The sequence below is a fragment of the Medicago sativa genome, chromosome 4 (assembly GCF_051527215.1).
Source record: "Medicago sativa cultivar Bolivia chromosome 4, Bolivia_mono, whole genome shotgun sequence".
Classification (NCBI taxonomy): domain Eukaryota; kingdom Viridiplantae; phylum Streptophyta; class Magnoliopsida; order Fabales; family Fabaceae; genus Medicago; species Medicago sativa.
The window spans coordinates 54125149-54146298 of NC_140752.1; the positions used below are offsets into that span (position 1 = coordinate 54125149).

At 37.4% G+C, this 21150-nt stretch overlaps 2 pseudogenes; both read left to right on the forward strand.

The window, feature by feature from the left end:
* Positions 1–1593: 1593 nt before the first annotated feature.
* Positions 1594–4026, forward strand: LOC146929874 (uncharacterized; annotated as a pseudogene).
* A 10634-nt stretch (positions 4027–14660) lies between these two features.
* LOC146929875 (uncharacterized) lies at positions 14661–17469 on the forward strand (annotated as a pseudogene).
* The last annotated feature ends 3681 nt before the right edge of the window (positions 17470–21150 follow it).

Below are 21150 nucleotides of genomic sequence, written 5' to 3' on the forward strand. Positions count from 1 at the left end.
TTAAGAAATCACTATATGGCTTGAAACAAGCTCCCAGAGCTAGGTATGATAGACTAAGTAATTTCTTGATCGAAAATGATTTTAAAAGAGGCCAAGTTGACACAACACTCTTCAGAACGACTCTTGAGAAAGACATTCTGGTTGTGCAGATATATGTTGATGATATAATATTTGGTTCTACTAATGCATCTCTTTGCAAGGAATTCTCTAAGTTAATGCAGGATGAATTTGAAATGAGCATGATGGGAGAGCTGAAGTTCTTTCTAGGCATTCAAATCAATCAAAGTAAAGATGGAGTCTATGTTCATCAAACAAAATGCACTAAGGAGCTTCTGAAGAAGTTCAAGCTTGAAGATTGTAAAGTGATGAACACTCTAATGCATCCAACCTGCACTTTAAGCAAAGAAGATACTGGAACAAAAGTAGACCAGAAGCTGTACAGAGGTATGATTGGTTCTTTGTTATACCTCACTGCATCTAGGCCAGCTATTTTATTCAGTGTATGTTTGTGTGCAAGATTCCAATCAGATCCTAAAGAATCTCATTTAACATCTGTTAAGAGAATCTTCAGGTATCTGAAAGGAACAACTAATCTTGGACTCCTTTATAGGAAATCCTTAGATTATAAGTTGGTTGGATTCTGTGATGCTGATTATGCTGGTGATAAGATTGAAAGAAAGTCAACCAGTGGCAATTGTCAATTTTTGGGTGATAATCTTATATCCTGGGCTAGCAAAAGACAAGCAACTATTGCTATGTCTACAACAGAAGCAGAATACATTTCAGCTGCAAGTTGTTGTACACAACTACTTTGGATTAAACATCAGTTGGAAGACTATCAGATTATTGCTAACAGTATTCCCATTTATTGTTATAATACTGCTGCAATTTGTTTGTCTAAAAATCCAATTTTGTATTCAAGAGCTAAGCATATTGAAATCAAACACCATTTTATCAGAGACTATGTTCAAAAAGGAATTTTAGATATACAATTCATTGATACTGAGAATCAATGGGCTGATATATTTACTAAGCCTTTAACTGTTGAAAGATTTGATTTTATAAAGAAAAATCTGAACATGCACTTTGTGTCTGATTAAAAGCTTGCTTGCTCCTGAATAAGATTTTAGGTTCTGAAGTCAGTTCAGAAGCTATGGTCCATCAGAAGCTCTTTATTGAGGTTCTGAGGAAAATGTGCTTCTGATGATGACGTCAGCATCTGTAGTCCAGGAGCTGGATTTTATGCTTCTGAATATCAGAGTTAGTGGAAACGTTGGAAGTTACTTTTTGGTAACTCCTGGCCCACTAACTTGGCTGTTACTTTGAGAACTCCTGACGTGGACTATTTGTATTGGTGTATAACTTAAAAGGGCAATAATGATTATAGCTTTGAATGTACTAAACAGGCGCCCCCTTTGTCATTAATGCTATGTTTGTTTGTCGTTTTTGAATTGCAAACGTTTTACTCAAAACACTTAGTCAATTCACACACTACTCACTTCGCTACAAACACTTTCCTCTTTCAACCTTCGTTGCGAAGTAAGCGCAATTCCAGTTCTCAAAACCTAGAACCCTAAAACTTCATCATTATCAATGGCATCATCAAGTTCGCAACAAGATATTCCAGAATCAACTTCCAACATGCAACAACAAGGTGCTCCAGAATCATCTTCACAAGAAGCCCCTGCATATGAAATAGCAGGAAGAACAATGAAATTGGAAGAATGGGATTTAACCATCCAAACAGAGAATCCTGTAGATTTCAAATCACTAGCCTTTCATGGGTGCGACATCAGCAATTACTATGAAGCACATAGCTTAATGAACTACTTCACTATGTTGAATGGACCAACATATGAAGTTTTGGTAAAGCACTTCTGGGTACGAGCCTCAATCTACAACAAAGCTGCTTCTGAAGCTGAAGAGAGGCAGAAGGTCCTTCTTAATCCTACTCTGGCTGGGAAAACAAGAGAGGAGATGGGTTTGGAACCTTAGATGCTTGGAGATCAGGTCCAACATCCTGGATATCCCAGTATTCATCTCTGAGAATGATGTTGCTAAGGTACTCAGAAGAGATACTTCTGGTCAGTAAGAAGGATCAGACATACCAAATCCAAGGACAAGCCCCTGGAAGCCTATTGTGAATGAAACCTTGTATGGAAAGAAGAAGGGAGGTGTATATGCTGATCTTAGCATTGAAAAGAAGATGCTTCTGAAGATCCAAAACAAAAACCTACTTCCAAAAGGTGGAGGTAGTGACCAACCTTCTCTGGCTCATAGAGTGTTCTTACATCACTTTATTAACAAAACCAGAGTAAATGTACCTAAGTACATCTTCAGGCACATGATCAAGGAGCTGAGAGAAAGTCAAGACAATCGTAGATCATGGGTGCCTTATGGAAGGCTAATCTCAGAAATACTCCATCAAGGAGGGATTCTGAGAGCTATTAGTGAAGTGCAGATCTACAATGATACTCATTTGAGCACTGTCACAGGGAAAGTCATCAATGGAAGAACCCTTAGGAATATGTCATTGATTCCTAAAGATGGGTTCAAAGAGCTTCCTACAGACATAAAGGAATCAGATGCTATATCAAATCTGATGGAAGACTTCCCACCAATCTGCAAGAAGGAGCTTCTGGATGTTCAGATGTACTACATCCAAGAGCACTATGCTCTAACTGGTAAGAAGATCAGGCTTGAGGAGGTCCCTGAAACTATGTATGGTGGAGCTTTGCCAGTAGCTAAAGGCAGAAAATCAAAAAGGAAGGCCATGACTAAAGAAGAATACTTGGAAGTTGAGCAACCTTCCAAGAAGGCAAAGAAGGATGGAGCTTCTGAGAAGCTTAAGATTGGTGGCTTTGGAATGCCAACAATTGTGGAAGAAGTTCAGGACCTGGACACTGATGTGGTCCTGAACAAGAAGACTAGAAGTGACAAAGCTGCTGCTTCTTCAACTGTAACTGCTCCTGAACAACCTCCAATACCTAAGAGGAAGAGAAAGTCTGAAATGAGGAAGGTCAAGGAATCACCTTATGTGATTGAGGAAGTAGAAGGTGTTGAAGCCTCTACTGACTTAGTTACAAGGGAGCTTAAGAAGAAGAAAGCTGAAGATGCTGCTGCTGAAGCACTTCAGAAAGCCTTGAAGCTTGCACAAGAGGTAGAGATTCCTGCATCTAGTTTTGTTAGAAAAGATGTTGGTACTGATGCTGAGAAGATTGTCCAAGCTGCTGAAGATGTGCAAGAGCTAGCCACTTCAGAAGCTTGGAATCTAATGATGGTAGTGAGTGCTACTGAAGATGTCCAGGAGGACACTGCTGCTGGTTCAGAAGCTGCTGCTCCAGAAGCTGATGCACAAGGTATTCCTGATTCTCCTAATACTCATTCTGTTGTAGATGTAGAATAAACTTCACCTTCATCATCCCTATCCTTATCATCATCATCATCATCATCATCATCATCATCCACTGATTATGATGATGTACCCTTAGGACAACGTTATCCAAAACTCACAAAAAGCCAGCCAACAACAACCAAAACTTACAAAAAGCCCTATCAGACAATCCCTTTTGAGCCTATGTATCCTACTATCAATGAAAGGATAGGTGAAATGTCTGAGATGAGAAACCAAGTCTGTGAAAGACTACCCCTCAACCATCCATTTCAACCTCTGGTTATTCAACCCCTAAACATGGTTGTACCTGATGAAGTAAATGTTGAACCCTCATCATCTCAACCACCCTCAACCAATCCAACGGAAGACACAATGTCATAGACAATCTAGTTAGTCATTATACAGGTGAACTACCAGAGGTTAAGACAAGCTTACAAAGAGCCTCTGAAGTTGCTTCTGAGGAAGCTGCTTCAGATAGCCCCCAACAACAACCACCTAACCCACAAATGACCTCAACAATTAACCCTGCTCATGTCTCTAGCTCTGAACATGTTTCTACATCTAAGCATGTTTCAATTCCTGAGCTTGTTGTTCCTGAACACATTGTTCCTGAACAACTTGCTCCTGAGTAAACCCAATCATCCACCATTCCATTACCTAAACCTGTTATCAAAATAACCTGCTTTGATGGTGTTTCTATATCCACATCTATGGATACTGACTCTGAGGGTGATCAAGATGATCCTCAATCTTCTAACATGGATATAGAATCTGTCTTTGATCAACCATCAACTATCTCCATTCAAACTTCAAACTCTACAAATGACCAACCTTCATCATCAAACCTAGCTGTTGTACCTATTGTCACTCCCAAACCTACAAAAATACCTTCATCACCAACCGTATTCCTCGATTCTACTTTACTTCAGAATGTATGTGAGAACATATGACATGAATTGGTTCAGCTTATTCAAGCAAGAGAGAATCTAGTGCATGCAGAAAGTTATGAGAAGAGATGGAGCAGACTCAAAGAAAGAGTGGACTATGTTCTGTCTGCACTCCAATCTACCTGCATAGATACTCAAGCTCAAGCTCAGCAGAAGCTTCAAGATTGGCTGAAAGGTATTGATGACAGTCTGCAGGAAGTCAAGTTCCTGAGAACTTGGGTTCAGAGTCCTCCAAGCATCAAAGGGAGAAATATCTATGACTTCATCCCTTCAGGAATTCATCCAAGGGATCTGGACTTGACTTTCCTCAACAAGATAAACCTGAAGACTGCATCTCCTGATCTAGCTCTGATTCAAAGGAATACTGTCTTGGAGAAACAAGTCAAGAAGCTAGAAAAGGAACTTCTAGAGCAGAAGCTACTTATGCTGGAATACAAGACTTCCATTGAGGCAAAGCTAGAAAAAGCTAAAGAAGCATTGAGGGAAGCTAAAATCAGAGAAGACAATTTGATCAAGAGCAATGAAGAATTCAAGCTTGAAATGAAGAATCAGCATGAAGCCATGCAGAAGAAGCAAGATGATACTCAAGAAATGATCAGAAAGATGATGGAAATGATGAACAAACAAGTCAACCCTTAGTTGCACACATTTAGCTTGTTTAGTTTTTGTTAATCTTCTTCTTTTTGCTCTGATATTTTTTGTTTGCTTCTGAACTTATTGAGCTCCTGATTAATTCTATTTGCTTCTGAACATTTTTTTTATTGCTCTAATATGCCTTATGTTCATGCTCTGATTGTGTTGTGCTCTGATATTTTTTTTTGTTTATGCTCTTTACTTAATAGTTTTTCTCACTATCCTTTCACTATCTTTTCTTTTTGTCTTAAGTTTATAAACTTTTTGTTGATGACAAAAGGGGGAGTAGTATGTATAGTATTTATAGGCTCTGAGCCCCATTAATTTAAAATAAAAATTTAAATTAATAGGACCAACTTCTTATCTCTTAGTCTATTCAATGTGAGAAATTTCTGAGAGTTATTTCGGTTTTAAATGATGAATATAATTAACTTGGATAGAACTCAGGGGGAGCTTACAAAACTCACCTTAAGGACTATTAGACTCAGAGGGAGCTTGCAAACCTCATACCCTTTAAGTCAACTTGTTAATTGGATTAACAACAATTGCACATTTTTAAATACTATTGTTTGTCATCATCAAAAAGGGGGAGATTGTTGGAACAAAATGTGTTTAACAATAAACCTTTGAGAGTTTTGATGATAACAAGGTATTAAAAATTGTCAATTGGACTAGCTAATATTTGTTCAAGTGTACAGGACCATAGACAAAAATTTTACATCATATATGGGTTCTGAAGAACAAAAGAGAGCTTAGAAATCAACAAAGTGGAAGCGTAAAACGTCTAAAAAGAAGTGCTCCTGAAGACAAAAGTGCTCCTGAAGACAAAGTGCTCCTGAAGATGATGACGTCATCAGAAGCTGAAGTTCATCAGAAGCAAGTTCATCAGAAGCGACTTCATTAGAAGCTGAAAATCACCAGAAGCTGAAGATTCAACATTTAATACTTCAAAAGCTGTCTAATGGATTCCAAAGCAATGCAAAAGACTGGGAGTGCAAAGCAACGGTTATTTTGAATGGATTTGAAGGCGTTGGATGCTTATCTTCAAAAAGCGTTGACAAAGTACAATTGTACGAAGTGTACAACCACTATCTCCACTACTCTGCAGTGTCCACACTACAAGACAAGAAAACAGCTCTGCCTGCAACAATGTTCCTTTACAATGGGAATGGATTTGAAATTGGTTCTTCATAGGACAACAACCATATCAGGCAAAAGATCATTGGTGATTGATCAAAGCTTCAAATGAATCTTTTTTGATGTGCTGGCAATTTCACAACGTCTCTTTCACACCTCTATATAAAGGAGTGAAGACTTTGAGAATGGCATTAGACTCTGCTGAAACTCTGCTGAAATTGTTCTGCTTTCAAAAGTTCAGTTAGAATTTCTGTTTTCAAGTTCATATCTTAGAAATTCTAGAGTCTTAAGAGTTTGTATCTGATTTGTATTGTGAGTACCTCTGATTGTATATCAAGTGTTCAACTTCAAACATTTTTCTTTGTAATTCTGTTTGAAAAGAAGTCTCTTGCAGTTGTGCTTGAGCATTAGAAGTCTCTTGATTGTGTTCAGGAGCATAGGAAGTCTCTTGCTTGTGTGATTGAGCAATTTGAAGTCTCTTGCTAGTTGTAGCAGTGAACAGTTGTAATTTAACATTACATTTTAGTAAACTCTCCTTGGAAGTGAAAGGGGAACTGGACTACTTCCGGTTTGTGGAAGGAACCAGTATAATTGCTCTCTCTCTCTCTTCTCTCTCTCTCTCTCTATCTCTGTTTTTATCCGCTGCACATTAGTCTTGAATTTCACTTCAGAAGCAGTTCTCACTTTTCTTCTGATTAGTGCTTTCAGCTTAGGAGAAAAAGAAGAAAAATCTAACACAATTCAACACCCCTTCTTGTGTTTTTCTCACCTTCATCGTATCCATGAAAGAGCCAAACCGCAAGTGCACTGTCTATCGAAGTAGTAGTAAAAAGAGTATCGTTCCGCTAGGGAGTTATGAATTCAATTAACTTTTAGAGAATGATTAGAAGAGAAGAAAGATTATAAAATAGGGGGTTTTTAAATAAGAGAAAATAACAATAATAAAATAAAAGGAGCCTTGAGATTATTGGTTCATCCTAATGACAAGTCCTTCGCAAGCAAACCCTTAAACTTATAACTTTACGTTAGTCCCAATTTCTAAATACAAGTTTCTCTTAAGCGTATCAAAGCTTCTCTCGAAGTCAGTGAGTGTATCCCTCCAACAACCACACCTATTCTCATGGGTGATTGCCTTTGGGACCCTTGAAGATCGAAACTTTATATGTCTCAAGGTTTGCTAGACTATTCTCATGTTTCGCAAACCTTGTCTAAATTCACTTGTTCGAATATCAAATCTCCGCGATCGCTTCATGAATTGATATTTGAGATAATGGATTAACAATTATCAAACCCTCCGCGTTCGCTTCCACAGTTTGATAATGGTTAATTCATGTTAAAGCGGTGAATTTAGATTAGAAACTAGGGTTACATAAAATTAAGGTTTAAGGTTTGGCTTGATCTGGATTACATCATTAGACTTATCCAACAATCCCAAGACAAAGAAATCTACTCACTAACGGTCATTGTAGATATCGAGAAGAAGAGGAAGAAGAACATAAAATAAATAACAAGAAAATAAAGATGAACTTTTATTCAAAGAAACAATTGTCACATATTATTTCCAAGAACAAAAGATGAATATTTGTGATGGAGAGCTACTCTATTTATAGCTTTACAATTGACTTAAAATCTAGGCAACTATAAGGGCATTCCGGTAAAACTAAAACAGGGTAACTTGGCCTTCAAGCAAAAGCAGTCCTGGGAGGTGGCACGGCCGTGCCAACATTGGCACGGGCCATGCCAAGCTTCTGACTTTGGGGGAGAGTATTTTTGTCTCCGAATCTTTCGTATTTTTGATCCAAATCAGCTCCAGACTCCTTTCTTTTGCTCCAAGACACCTTCCATCATATATTCGTTCCTGAAATATAAAATATGCAATTGAAGTAAAATAGTTCAAAAAGGAAATAATATTTAAATAAAATAAAACTAAATCTAATTAAAACGAAACTAAATAATGCATAAAAATATACTAAATAAAGAGTCATCAAACTCCCCCACACTTGAATCTTTACTTGTCCTCAAGCAAAAGGCAATAGACATAGCAGCAACAAGAAAGATTAAACATGGCAACACAATTGAAAAACTCAAGCCTCTCCTAAGGTTTTGTTTTAAGTACACTAATCACGACCTCAAGCATTCCTTGTGAACCTATTCAACCCAACAACAAGTCTTAAGTGAGTGTGTGTGTGCAGTCCAACCCTTTTCTCGCTCCTGTATAAGACATATATTATGAGGAACATGTTCTATCCCTAATACTAAAGTAACCGAGAAAAGTCCTTTCTTCATTTCATATAAGAGTGATGGGAATTTAGTTAAAATTAAATTAGATTAACAATATATAAGAGTGATGGGAATTTAGTTAAAATTAAATTAGATTAACAATTTAAGCCCAAAGGGCTGCAGATGCTTAGGGGCTATCTATCCTCGTAAGAAGTCTTTTTGGAGGGGGTGTCCTTTCCCCCTAGATTCAAGATCACCCTAAGTAGTGCTGCAAAATTTTTATTCATCTCCGCGTAGGAAGTCTTTTTGGAGGGGGTGTCCTTTCCCCCTAGCATTGATGAATTTATTACCTCATTGGAGGGATTTGGAACTTAAGTTCAATTAGGGAGTCACCACCACAATTAGGAAGTTAGGGAGTGTCCTTTCCCCCACATGTTGGTGCCATTCTCCCGCCCCATTTTAACTTTAACAATTTATAATAGAATATAACAATAAAACACATTAATTATTTCCCACACAAACTTATACTACTTTTACTCTAAAGACTTTTAAGGGTCTATGTTAACACTAAAGATAGAACGAGTTCCTTAAAATACCTACTCATACACTTGCTCAAAGATTGCAACTGGGTGCTTTTCTCATTGGAGAATTTTTCACAATAAAACATGATGTGGGTATAGCAAGAACACTAAAAACCCAAGAAATCACTTTCATGTACAAGAAACAACCTTTTAAGAGAAGTTAACAAAAAAATTTATGCCATGATTTTCATTAAAAACAAGCTACTTAATCATGCCTTTCGCTATAAAAACAAAACAAAAGAATAAAGTTCAAGGGAGTTTGGAAACACTACGACTCTAGACACTTTATTAGCCCCCCCCCCCCCCCCCCACACACACACACACACACACTTAGGGGAAGCATTGTCCTCAATGATTCAAAAGAAAAAGAAAAAGGGAAGAAGAAGAAGGAGTAGAAGAAAGATAGATGGAGAGAGTAGAAGAAAGAGAGAAGAGAGAAGGGAAGAGAGGAAGAGGAAAGCTCACAATTTATTGGGGTCCATAAGGAGGACCTTGGAGATGAAAGTTTTGCATCATCCGACGGAGCATTTCATTATTTTCATCATTAATGCGGTTGCCCCTTTGAACTTCATTTCGAAGCCTGGAGAGTTCAACACCTTGCCTTTGTTGCTCGGTGCTCATCCTCTCAATCTCATTGTGTATCCATGCCCATCTTTGATATTCATTAAGCTCGCCGGCTTCATGGCCATGGTGCTCTTCCTCTTGGTGCAAGTTAGCACTTCCTTCCACATCATGGTGCAAGTTAGCACCTTCTCCCTCATCATCAGCTTGTTCATGTACCTGTTCATTATCAACATACAACAAATTTTTCTCCACCTCGGTGTTAGTCCGAGATGGGTTGGGAAGCAAAAATAGAATAGGTACATTGAGAGTAAGGGCATATTGCAAAGGTGGACGATGCTTAATGAATTTCATAGAGATTAGTATTTCTATGTTAAGCCTATTGTTGCCTTGAATTGGATTTATCCCCTCCTCCTCACTCACTCCAAACTTCCTAGCAATGAATGTAATAACACCACCCACTACTATATCAGCAACATGATTAGGCTTAGTTCCTATGGAGGCAAGATAATCAAGCATGTAAAAACAAGTATTCACTGGATAATTTTTAAGCATAGCCCAAAGCACAAAGAGTTCATCTGTCCTACATGTTCCTACTTCTTTCCTACCCCAAATTGTACAAGCCATCACTCTTTAGAGGTACCTAAGCACTGGATTATGAATGTTACTAGCCTTGTTGTTACGTGAAACATATTGATTTAAATCGGTGATGCATTTCCAAAAGCTAGCAGGGTCATAATCTTCCGGCCTTAGAGCTTGATTCCAAGAGTCATGGATGAACCCCGCATTTGCGAAGCCCATTTCATTACAAAAATGTTCAAGGAACATCTCGTAATCGATATTCAAAAGCCAGAAGGAGACTCTATGATCGGGGTCATCGAAATTCAACTTATCTTTCTTGAAATGTATAGAACTTAAAAACTCATAAGTGAAGTTCTCATACCCCCTCATAGGTCTAAGCATTTCTCCCCATCCTAATCTATTCAACAGTTAAAAAACATTGTCCCTAATCTCTAAGACATTTAGAGTCTGAGAGTCAGGGTACCTGCAAGGATGTAAATGTTTAGAGATGAGAGATTTATACCTATCCTTTTGGTTGTTGTCTTTGAAGAGGATGCCATGATTCTTAGCTGGTGCTTGTTTCTTTCGTGGAGGTCCTCCGGAAGAGCTTGCTGGTTCCTTGCCACTTCTTCTTGAAGCCATTAGACCTTAGGTTTGACTTTGTGAGGTTTGGGTGAAGGTTAGGGTTTGGAGGATTTTTGGTGGAAAGGGTTGGTTTAGGGCTGGGGTTGATGTTTGAGTAAGGTTTATGAGTTTGGTGGTGGAGATGGGTTAAGAATTTTTGGTTTTTAGGTTAGGTTATATGGAATAGGGTTTTGGTGAATTATGGGTTTGGGTGGATGAAAGTTGTTTTTGATTGGTGGTTTGTGTTTTGAATGAAGTTTGGGATTGATTTGTGGAAGAATTGGATTGATTTGGTGGAGTTTTGATGGAGATATGAAGGTTGGAGGTTTGAAGGTTATGGAGGATTTAGAGAGAAGTTTGAAGGTAGAGAGAGGTTTGTGTTTGAGAATGAAGAAAAAAGATGAAAAATTTTGTGGTTATAGTGGTGCAGAAGTCGGGCACGGCCGTGCCAACCTTGGCTCGGGCCGCGCCAACATTCTGGAGTTGGAAGCCAATTTTGCTTTAAAAATCTGGCACGGTCGTGCCATCCTTAGCACGGGCCGTGCCAACCTTCTGGTCATAGGGGACTTCAAAATTTTCAGTTTCTTGAATCGTACTTGGACAATTACCTACAAAACAACTTAAAACAAAGAAAAACAAACAAAACAAAAGCAATTAAATGCGTGGGTTGCCTCCCACGAAGCGCTCGTTTAAAGTCATTAGCTTGACGATCAAAAGGTTTCTCTATCCGATACCTAATCTCTCACTAAGGGACAATGGCATCAAAGTAATATTCTCCCCCAAATCACATGTTGCTCTTTCTATAGTCTTGGATCCTATGACATATGGTATGGAAAAACTCTCTTGATCCTTAAGTTTAGATGACAATTTGCTTTGAATGATTGCAATAAATTTCCTGAACTGCTCATCTAACTTGGACTCATCAAACCCTTGCGGGAAATGAATTTTTGGCTCATATGGTGGTGATATGTGAGGCTCATCACTCTCTACTACAACTTTCTCACTGTTTGGTTTTTCACTCTCTACCCCAACCTCAATTGTCTTGGTTTCTACAACAGGGTCCTCTAATTGCTTATCATCCCTAAGTGTAATAGCATTTATTGGGCCTTTGTGGTTGGTTTCAGTTTGACTCGGGAAGACTCCGGAGGGTTGTGGGGAAGAGGTTACTTGTTGGGCTACTTGAGAGATTTGAGTCTCAAGCATTTTGTTGTGAGTAAAAAGAGAATCCACTTTTGCGGAAAGCCTATTGAGAGAGTCATTCAAAATTCCAGCTTTGACTTTAAACTCTTGGTAATGCCTAATGTTATCTAATTCAAAATTTTCTATCAAAAGCTCCAAGTCGGATTTTTGAGGGACTCCTTGGTTGTTTGCAAAACCGGGTGGTGATGTTTGTTGTCCAAAAATATTTTGAGGGGTTTGAAAAAAATTTTGACTATTCCTAAACCCTTGATTATATTGAGCATAGTTTACTTGCTCGGGACTTCTAACAACACTACCTAGTTGACATTCAACACTAGTATGACCAAATATTTCATAATCCTTACAAGGTGGTGAAAGGGGGGAAAAGGTCCATTGATAAAGGTTTTGAGCCATGCCTGAAATCAAAACAATTAGAGATAGAATAGAAAAGGAAAAAATAAAGAGAAGAGAGAGAGAGAAAAAAAAAGGAAATAATATATATATATATATATATATATATATATATTTTGTCTAATCACTATTAAAAAGTTAATCAAATTACAACAACTCCCCGACAACGGCGCCAAAAACTTGATAGAGCCAAACCGCAAGTGCACGGTCTATCGAAGTAGTAGTAAAAAGAGTATCGTTCCGCTAGGGAGTTATGAATTCAATTAACTTTTAGAGAATGATTAGAAGAGAAGAAAGAATATAAAATAGGGGGTTTTTAAATAAGAGAAAATAACAATAATAAAATAAAAGGAGCCTTGGGATTATTGGTTCATCCTAATGACAAGTCCTTCGCAAGCAAACCCTTAAACTTATAACTTTACGTTAGTCCCAATTTCTAAATACAAGTTTCTCTTAAGCGTATCAAAGCTTCTCTCGAAGTCAGTGAGTGTATCCCTCCAACAACCACACCTATTCTCATGGGTGATTGCCTTTGGGACCCTTGAAGATCGAAACTTTATATGTCTCAAGGTTTGCTAGACTATTCTCATGTTTCGCAAACCTTGTCTAAATTCACTTGTTCGAATATCAAATCTCCGCGATCGCTTCATGAATTGATATTTGAGATAATGGATTAAAAATTATCAAACCCTCCGCGTTCGCTTCCACAGTTTGATAATGGTTTATTCATGTTAAAGCGGTGATTTTAGATTAGAAATTAGGGTTACATAAAATTAAGGTTTAAGGCTTGGCTTGATCCGGATTACGTCATTAGACTTATCCAACAATCCCAAGACAAAGAAATCTACTCACTAACGTTCACTGTAGATATGGAGAAGAAGAGGAAGAAGAACATAAAATAAATAACAAGAAAATAAAGTTGAACTTTTATTCAAAGAAACAATTGTCACATATTATTTCCAAGAACAAAAGATGAATATTTGTGATGGAGAGCTACTCTATTTATAGCTTTACAATTGACTTAAAATCTAAGCAACTATAAGGACATTTCGGTAAAACTAAAACAGGGTAACTTGGCCTTCAAGCAAAAGCAGCAAAAGCACAAACATGACCATAGACAAAATTTGACATCTTAAATAGGTTCTGGAAGAACAAAAGAGAGCTAAGGAATCAACAAAAAGGAAGCTTGAAGCATCTGAAGAGAAGTGCTCCTGAAGTCAAAGTGCTCCTGAAGTGATGACGTCATCAGAAGCAAGTTCATCAGAAGCATCTCATCCGAAGCAAGATCACTAGAAGCTGAAGTTCATCAGGAGATGCAAGATTTAAAGCTTCAAAGGCTGTTCAATGGATTTAATCTCGTCTAAGCATTGCAGAAGACTGGAAGAGTGAAGCAATGACTAATTTGAAAGGATTTGAATGCATTGGATGCTTATTCTTTAAAGAGCATTGACAGAGTACAATTGTACGAAGTGTACAACCACTACCTCCACTACTCTCTTTTTGTCTCTTTTTGTCTCTGCTACAAGACAAGAAAAACAGCTCTGCCTGCAACGATGTTCCTTCACAATGGGAATGAATTTGAAATTGATCCTTCATAGGACAATAACCATATCAGGAAAAAGATCATTGGTGATTGATCAAAGCTTCAAACGACTCTATTTTGATGTGCTGGCAATTTACAACGTCTCTTTCACACCTCTATATAAAGGAGTGAAGACTTAGAGATTGGCAAGGACTCAACAACAATTTACAAGTGCCAAAACACTGCTAAAATTGTTCTACATTCAAAGTTCACTTAGAATTTCTTTTTCAAAGTTCATATGTTAGAAATTCTAGAGTCTTAAGAGTCTGTATCTGATTTGTACTGTGAACACCAATGATTGTATATCAAGTGTTCAACCTCAAACATTTTCTTTGTAATTTTGTTTGATTAGAAGTCTCTTGCAGTTGTGCTTGAGCATTAAAAGTCTCTTGATTGTGTTTAGGAGCATAGGAAGTCTCTTGCAGTTGTGCTTGAGCAATTTGAAGTCTCTTGCTAAGTTTAACAGTGAGCAGTTGTAATCAGATATTACATTATAGTGAACTCTCCTTGGAAGTGCAAGGGGGATAGGACTCTTTCCGGTTTGTGGAAGGAGCCTGTATAATTGCTTTGTTTCTTTCTTCTTTCTTTTCTCTCTCTCTCTCTCTCTCTCTCTCTCTCAGTTTTTATGCGCTGCATTTGGTCCTGAACATCACTTCAGAAGCAGAACTCTATCTGCTCCTGATCAATGTTTTCAGCTTAGGAGAAAACAAAGAAAAATCTAACACAATTTAACCCCCCTTCTTGTGCTTTTCTCACCTTTAATTGGTATCAGAACTTTGGTCTGTTGTCTTAACACTTAACAGTGTAACAAAAAAAGATCTGAGAAAAACATGTCTGGTGATTCCTCCAGTTTGAACAACAATGATGTTCCATATGATTATGGTGACAACAAGAAATCTAACTCTGGAAAAGTTCCTAAGTTTAAGGGAGATCCTGAAGAAATTTCTTGGTGGAAAACCAACTTCTACAGCTATGTCATGGGTTTAGATGAAGAATTATGGGACATACTTGAAGATGGTGTTGGTGACTTGGTCCTTGATGAAGAAGGAGCTGCTGTTGATAGAAAGAAACATACTCCTACTCAGAAGAAAATTTACAAGAAGCATCATATTATCAGAAGAGCACTTGTCACTGCTATACCTAAAGCAAAGTATATTAAGATGAGTGACAAATCCATTACTAAGGCAATGTTTGCATCTCTTTGTGCAAACTATGAAGGCAGCAAGAAAGTCAGAGAAGCAAAAGCTCTTATGCTTGTTCATCAGTATGAGTTGTTCAAGATGAAGGATGATGAAACTATTGAGGAGACGTACTCAAGGTTTCAAACCTTGGACTACAAATACTGAAGAAGAGTTATGTTGCTTCTGATCATGTTAGCAAGATACTAAGAAGCTTGCCTGCTAGATGGAGACATAAGGTTACTGCTATTGAGGAGGCTAAAGATTTAAACACTTTAAGTGTTGAAGATCTTGTCAGCTCTCTCAAGGTTCATGAGATAAGTCTAAATGAACATGAACCTGCTCAGAAGAGTAAATCTATTGCTCTACCATCTAGAGGGAAGTCATCAAAAGCTCTTAAAGTTATTGAATCTGAAGAAGAGTCACCTGATGGAGACTCTGATGAAGATCCTACTGAGAAGATGGCTATGCTTTCCAACAAGCTTGAGTATCTGGCAAGGAAGAACAAGAAGTTTCTGAGTCAGAGAAGTGGTAACAAGAGCTCCAAGAAAGAAGATCAGAAGGGATACTTCAACTGTAAGAAGCCTGGACATTTCATTGCTGATTGCCCTAATCTTCAGAAGGAGAAATCAAAGGATAAGTCAAAGAAATCAAGTTTCAACACAAGGAAATTCAGAAAGCAGATTAAGAAGAGTTTAATGGCAACCTGGGAAGATTTAGATAGTGAATCTAGGTCTGAAAAGGAAGAAGCTGAAGATGAAGCAAATGTAGCTATGGGGTTAGTGGCTATTGTGACTTCAGACGCAGATCCTGACTCAGACTCTGAAGATGAAAATGAGGTATATTCTAAAATTCCTAGAGAAGAACTTATTGAGTCTCTTAAAGAACTCCTTACACATTTTGAACTGAGAACCAATGAGTTGAAAGATTTAAAAGAAAAATACGTTGAGTTAATGAAACAACAAGAATCAACTCTATTGGATCTGAAAGCTTCTGAAGAAGGACTTAGAGGGTTTGACTTCATTTGTAAAACTTATGAAGAGATGCTCAAGTTTCTTTGTCAGAAGCTACAAGAAAAGTGTAATGGAAAGTCTTTAAGCAAACATGAAATTGCTCTTGAAGATTTTGTTATATCTGGTATTGACAGAAGCAAAGTTGCTTCAATGATTTACAGCATTTACAGAAATAATGGTAAAGGGATTGGATTTTCAGGGGGGGAAACCTAATGAAATAAGTCTCAAAGCATGTTGTGAATGCATCAAGGAAGGATTGAAAACCTTCTTTGTACCTGAAGGTGCTAAGTTTGAAACTGCAGTTCAGTCAGAACCTGAAGCTTCCAGCTTTAAGGCTAAGATTACTTTAAAGCCAAAGAACTCTAAGCCAAAGGGAATGATAAACTCTGATTCTAAGACTTCAAAGATTAAGATTCTGAAGAGATCAGAACCTGTCCCACAAAGTCTGTTGAAACCTGTATCTGAGGTCCTGAAGTCAAAGTCTCAGAAGAACAAAACAGTTGTTGCTCCTGGGGAATCAAAACCAAAAGGTGTTAAATCTAAGGTAATGATTAATCAGAAGCTACCAAACTTACAGCACAAGGTACAAGAAGTGAAGAGTAAAACTTCTAGTACTAACCTGAAAGGACCCATAAAACAATGAGTACTTAAATCTGAAATTGTCATTGCTACGGATATGTCTAAGAGCAAAGGAAAATCAAAAATCATGGTACCTAGACAGCGGTTGCTCAAGGCATATGACAGGAGAGAAGTCTATGTTCCTCACCCTCACAATGAAAGAAGGAGGAAATATGAAGTTTGGAGGCAACCCGTTTGGCAAGATCATTGGTACATGAACTATTGGTAACTCCTCTATCTCAATTAATAATGTGTGGTTGGTAGATGGTCTTGAACATAACCTTTTGAGTATCAGTCAGTTTTGTGACAATGGTTATGATGTGATGTTTGAAAAGACCATCTGCATAGTAATCAACAAAGAAAACAAGTCCATAATATTCAAGGGAAAGAGGATAGAGAATGTCTATAAAATTAACTTCTCTGAAATAGTTGATCAGAAGGTAATTTGTCTTCTGTCAGTGAATGATAAGAAATGGATGTGGCACAGAAGGTTGGGACATGCTAACTGGAGATTAATCTCTAAGCTTAGTAAGTTACAACATGTCAAAGGCCTACGAGACATTGACTATCATTCAGATGCACTTTGTGGTGCATGCCAGAAAGGGAAAATTGTGAAATCATCTTTTAAAACAAAAGACATTGTTTCAACCTCCAGACCCTTAGAATTTCTTCATATTGATTTATTTGGACGAGTTAGCACTGCATCCTTATATGGAAGTAAATATGGATTAGTTATTGTTGATGATTCTAGTAGATGGACTTGGTTAAAATTCCTGAAAAGTAAGGATAATGCTTATAATGTATTCAACAACTTCTGCACTCAAATCTAGTTTGAAAAAGAAATGAAGATTTTGAAAGTAAGAAGTGATCATGGTGGAGAATTTGAAAATGAGCCATTTGAAAATTTTTGAGAAAAACTTGGAATTGTCCATGAATTCTCTTCTCCTAGAACTCCATAGCAAAATGGGGTTGTAGAGAGAAAGAATAGAACTTTACAAGAAATGGCTAGAACCATGATTCAAGAAAACAATTTGGCTAAACATTTCTGGGCAGAAGCAGTGAATACAACATGTTATGTCCAAAATAGAATCTATATCAGACCTATCTTGGAGAAAACAGCATATGAACTCTTTAAGGGAAGAAGACCCAATATCTCTTACTTTCATCAATTTGGATGTACCTGTTACATTCTGAATAATTAGCTATACCTAAAGAAATTTGATGCCAAGGCCCAAAGAGGAATCTTTTTAGGTTACTCTGAAAGGTCAAAGACATACATAGTGTATAATTCAGAAACACATTGTGTTGAAGAATCAATGCACGTTAAATTTGATGACAAAGAGCCTGGAAGTAAAACTCCAGAGCAAGATGAAAGTTTTGCAGATATACAGGTTCCTGAAGATACTCCAGAACCTGATCAGATAGCTGAATCTGAAGATAGTCCAGAAGCTGAACCAACTCCAGAAGCATAAGATGAAGTTTATTCTGATGAAGCCCAAGATGGCTCTCAGCAAGCTAATCAATTTAAGAACACATTCAAGTACAAGTCTTCCCATCCTGAGGATCTAATCATTGGAAACAAAGAGAGTCCTAGAAGAACAAGATCATATTTTAGACTAGAAGAGTCTATGATAGGACTGTTGTCAGTGATTGAATCTGCTACAGTTGATGAAGCACTTTCTGATGATGGATGGATACTAGCTATGCAAGAAGATCTCAATCAGTTTCAAAGGAATGATGTGTGGGATCTGGTACCCAAACCTCAACAGAAGAACATTATTGGAACAAAATGGGTATTCAGAAAAAGATGAATGAACAAGGTGAAGTAGTCAGAAACAAAGCAAGACTTGTTGCACAAGGTTACAGTCAACAAGAAGGCATTAGTTATACTGAAACATTTGCTCCAGTTGCAAGATTGGAAGCAATCAGGTTACTTCTATCCTATGCAGTAAATCATGGCATAATATTATATCAAATGGATGTCAAGAGTGCATTTCTTAATGGAGTCATTGAAGTAGAAGTGTTTGTTAAGCAACCTCCTGGTTTTGAGGATCTTAAGCATCCTGACCATGTTTACAAACTTAAGAAATCACTATATGGCTTAAAACAAGCGCCCAGAGCTTGGTACGATAGACTAAGTAATTTCCTGATTAAAAATGATTTTAAAAGAGGTCAGGTTGACACAACACTCTTCAGGAGGACTCTTAGGAAAGACATACTTGTTGTGCATCTCTTTGGTTCTAAGTTAATGCAAATGAGTATGATGGGAGAAGCTAAAGTTCTTCCTTGGAATTCAAATTAATCAAAGCAAGGATGGAGTATATGTTCATCAAACAAAATATACTAAGGAGCTTCTGAAGAAGTTCAAGCTGGAAGATTGTAAAGTGATGAACACTCCAATGCATCCAACCTGCACCTTAAGCAAAGAAGATACTGGAACAAAGGTAAACCAGAAGCTGCATCTAGGCCAGATATTTTATTCAGTGTATGCTTGTGTGTAAGATGAAGGTGAGAAAAACACAAGAAGGGGGGTTGAATTGTGTTTTAGAAAAATTCTTCGTTTCTCCTAAAAACTGAACACACTGATCAGAAGCTAAGCGAGACAGCTTCTGAAGTGATAATCAGAATCTAAATGCAGCGGAATAAAACAGAGAGAGAGAAGAAGAACGACACAAAGCAATTATACTGGTTCCTTCCACAATCCGGAAGTAGTCCAGTCCCCCTTGCACTTCCAAGGAGATTTCACTAAGAGTAATATCTAATTACAATTGCTCAAGCACACAAGCAAGAGACTTCCTTTGCTCAAGCACACAAGCTAGAGACTTCCTTTGCTCAAGAACACAATCAAGAGACTTCCTGCTCAAGCACAATTGCAAGAGACTTCCTAACTAAACAAAATTACACAGAAAATTGTTTAAGGTTGAACACTTGATATACAATCAGAGGTGCTCACAATACAAATCAGATACAGACTCAATGGACTTAAGAATTTCTAAGATATGACTTTAAGACACAGAAATTCTAAGTGAATGCAGAACAATTTCAGCAGAGGTTTGGCACTTGTAAAAATGTTGTGAGTCTTTCGTTCAGCGTTCTTGCATTACCAAATCTCTAGGTCTTCACTCCTTTATATAGAGGTGTGAAAGAGACGTTGTGAAATTGCCAGCACACCAAAGAGTCGTTAGTTGAAGCTTGATCTTTCACCAATGATCTTTTGCCTGATTTGGTTGTTGTCCTATGAAGAACAAATTTGAAATCCATTCCTTATCCAAAGGAACATCTATGCAGGCGAGACCGTATTCTGGAGCTGTTTTCTTGTCCTGTAGCGTGGACACAAAGCAGAGTAGTGGAGAACGTGGTTGTACAATTCGTACAAAGTACAATGTCAACGCTTTCGTCCAAATTGCAAGCACACGCCTTCAAACACCTTTGAAATGACCGTTGCAAACTCCACTAATCCTTTGTTTGTGTTTTCGAATCCAATAGACAGCTTTTGCAATGTAGATTCTTCAATCTTTGAATGTTCTTGCAAATCCAGTTGATCTTCAGCTTCTGGTGAAATAGCTTCTGATGAGGCAGCTTCTGATGATGCAGCTTCTGATGATATGACTTCTGCAGCTTCTGATGACGCAGCTTCTGACGATGTGGCTTCTGGACCTCTTGACTTCAGAAGCACTATTCTTCAGGAGCAGCTTTACTTCAGAAGCGGTATTTCTTCAGGAGCAGCTTGACTTCAGGAGCGCTTTGCCTTCAGAATCATCTAAGCTTCATTTTCTTTTGCTCTTTATTTGCTCATTCAGAACCAATGATGATGTAACTTTATAATTATGGTCCTGTATACTTGAACAAATATTAGCTAGTCCAATTTACAATTTTTAATACCTTGTTATCATCAAAACTCTTTAAGGTTCATTGTTAAACACATTTTGTTCCAACAATCTCCCCCTTTTTGATGATGACAAACAAAAGTATTTAAAATTGATCAATTGTTGTTAATCTAATTAACAAGTTGACTTTGGGGTTCTGAGGTTTGTAAGCTCAGAATCTGAGGTTTGTAAGCTCAAATTCCCCCTGAGTCTGATAGTCTTTAAGGTGAGGTTTGTAAGCTCCCCCTAAGTTCTATCCAGGTTAATTAAATTCATTTTTCGCACAATAAAAATATCAGAGCTTAAAAACAAAATTGAATCATGAAAGAATTAACTTATAGATAAGAAGAATGGTTCAATTAATTTTACTTGAATTTTGATACTCCTTCGTTTGTTCATAGCTTATACCAATAAGGTAAAAAAAAATGATAGAAGTTTTTCAAAAAATTTCAAATGCCATTAATGGGGCTCAGAGCCTTTAAATACTTGTCACATATACTCCCCCTTTTGTCATTATCAAAAAAAGATAAAAAAAAACATAAAAGACAAAAAGATTTGAGAAAAACTCAAACAAAAGAGAGTATACAAGAAATTAATCAGATCAAAAATATATGAACATGAATATCTAAAATATCAGAAGCAGCT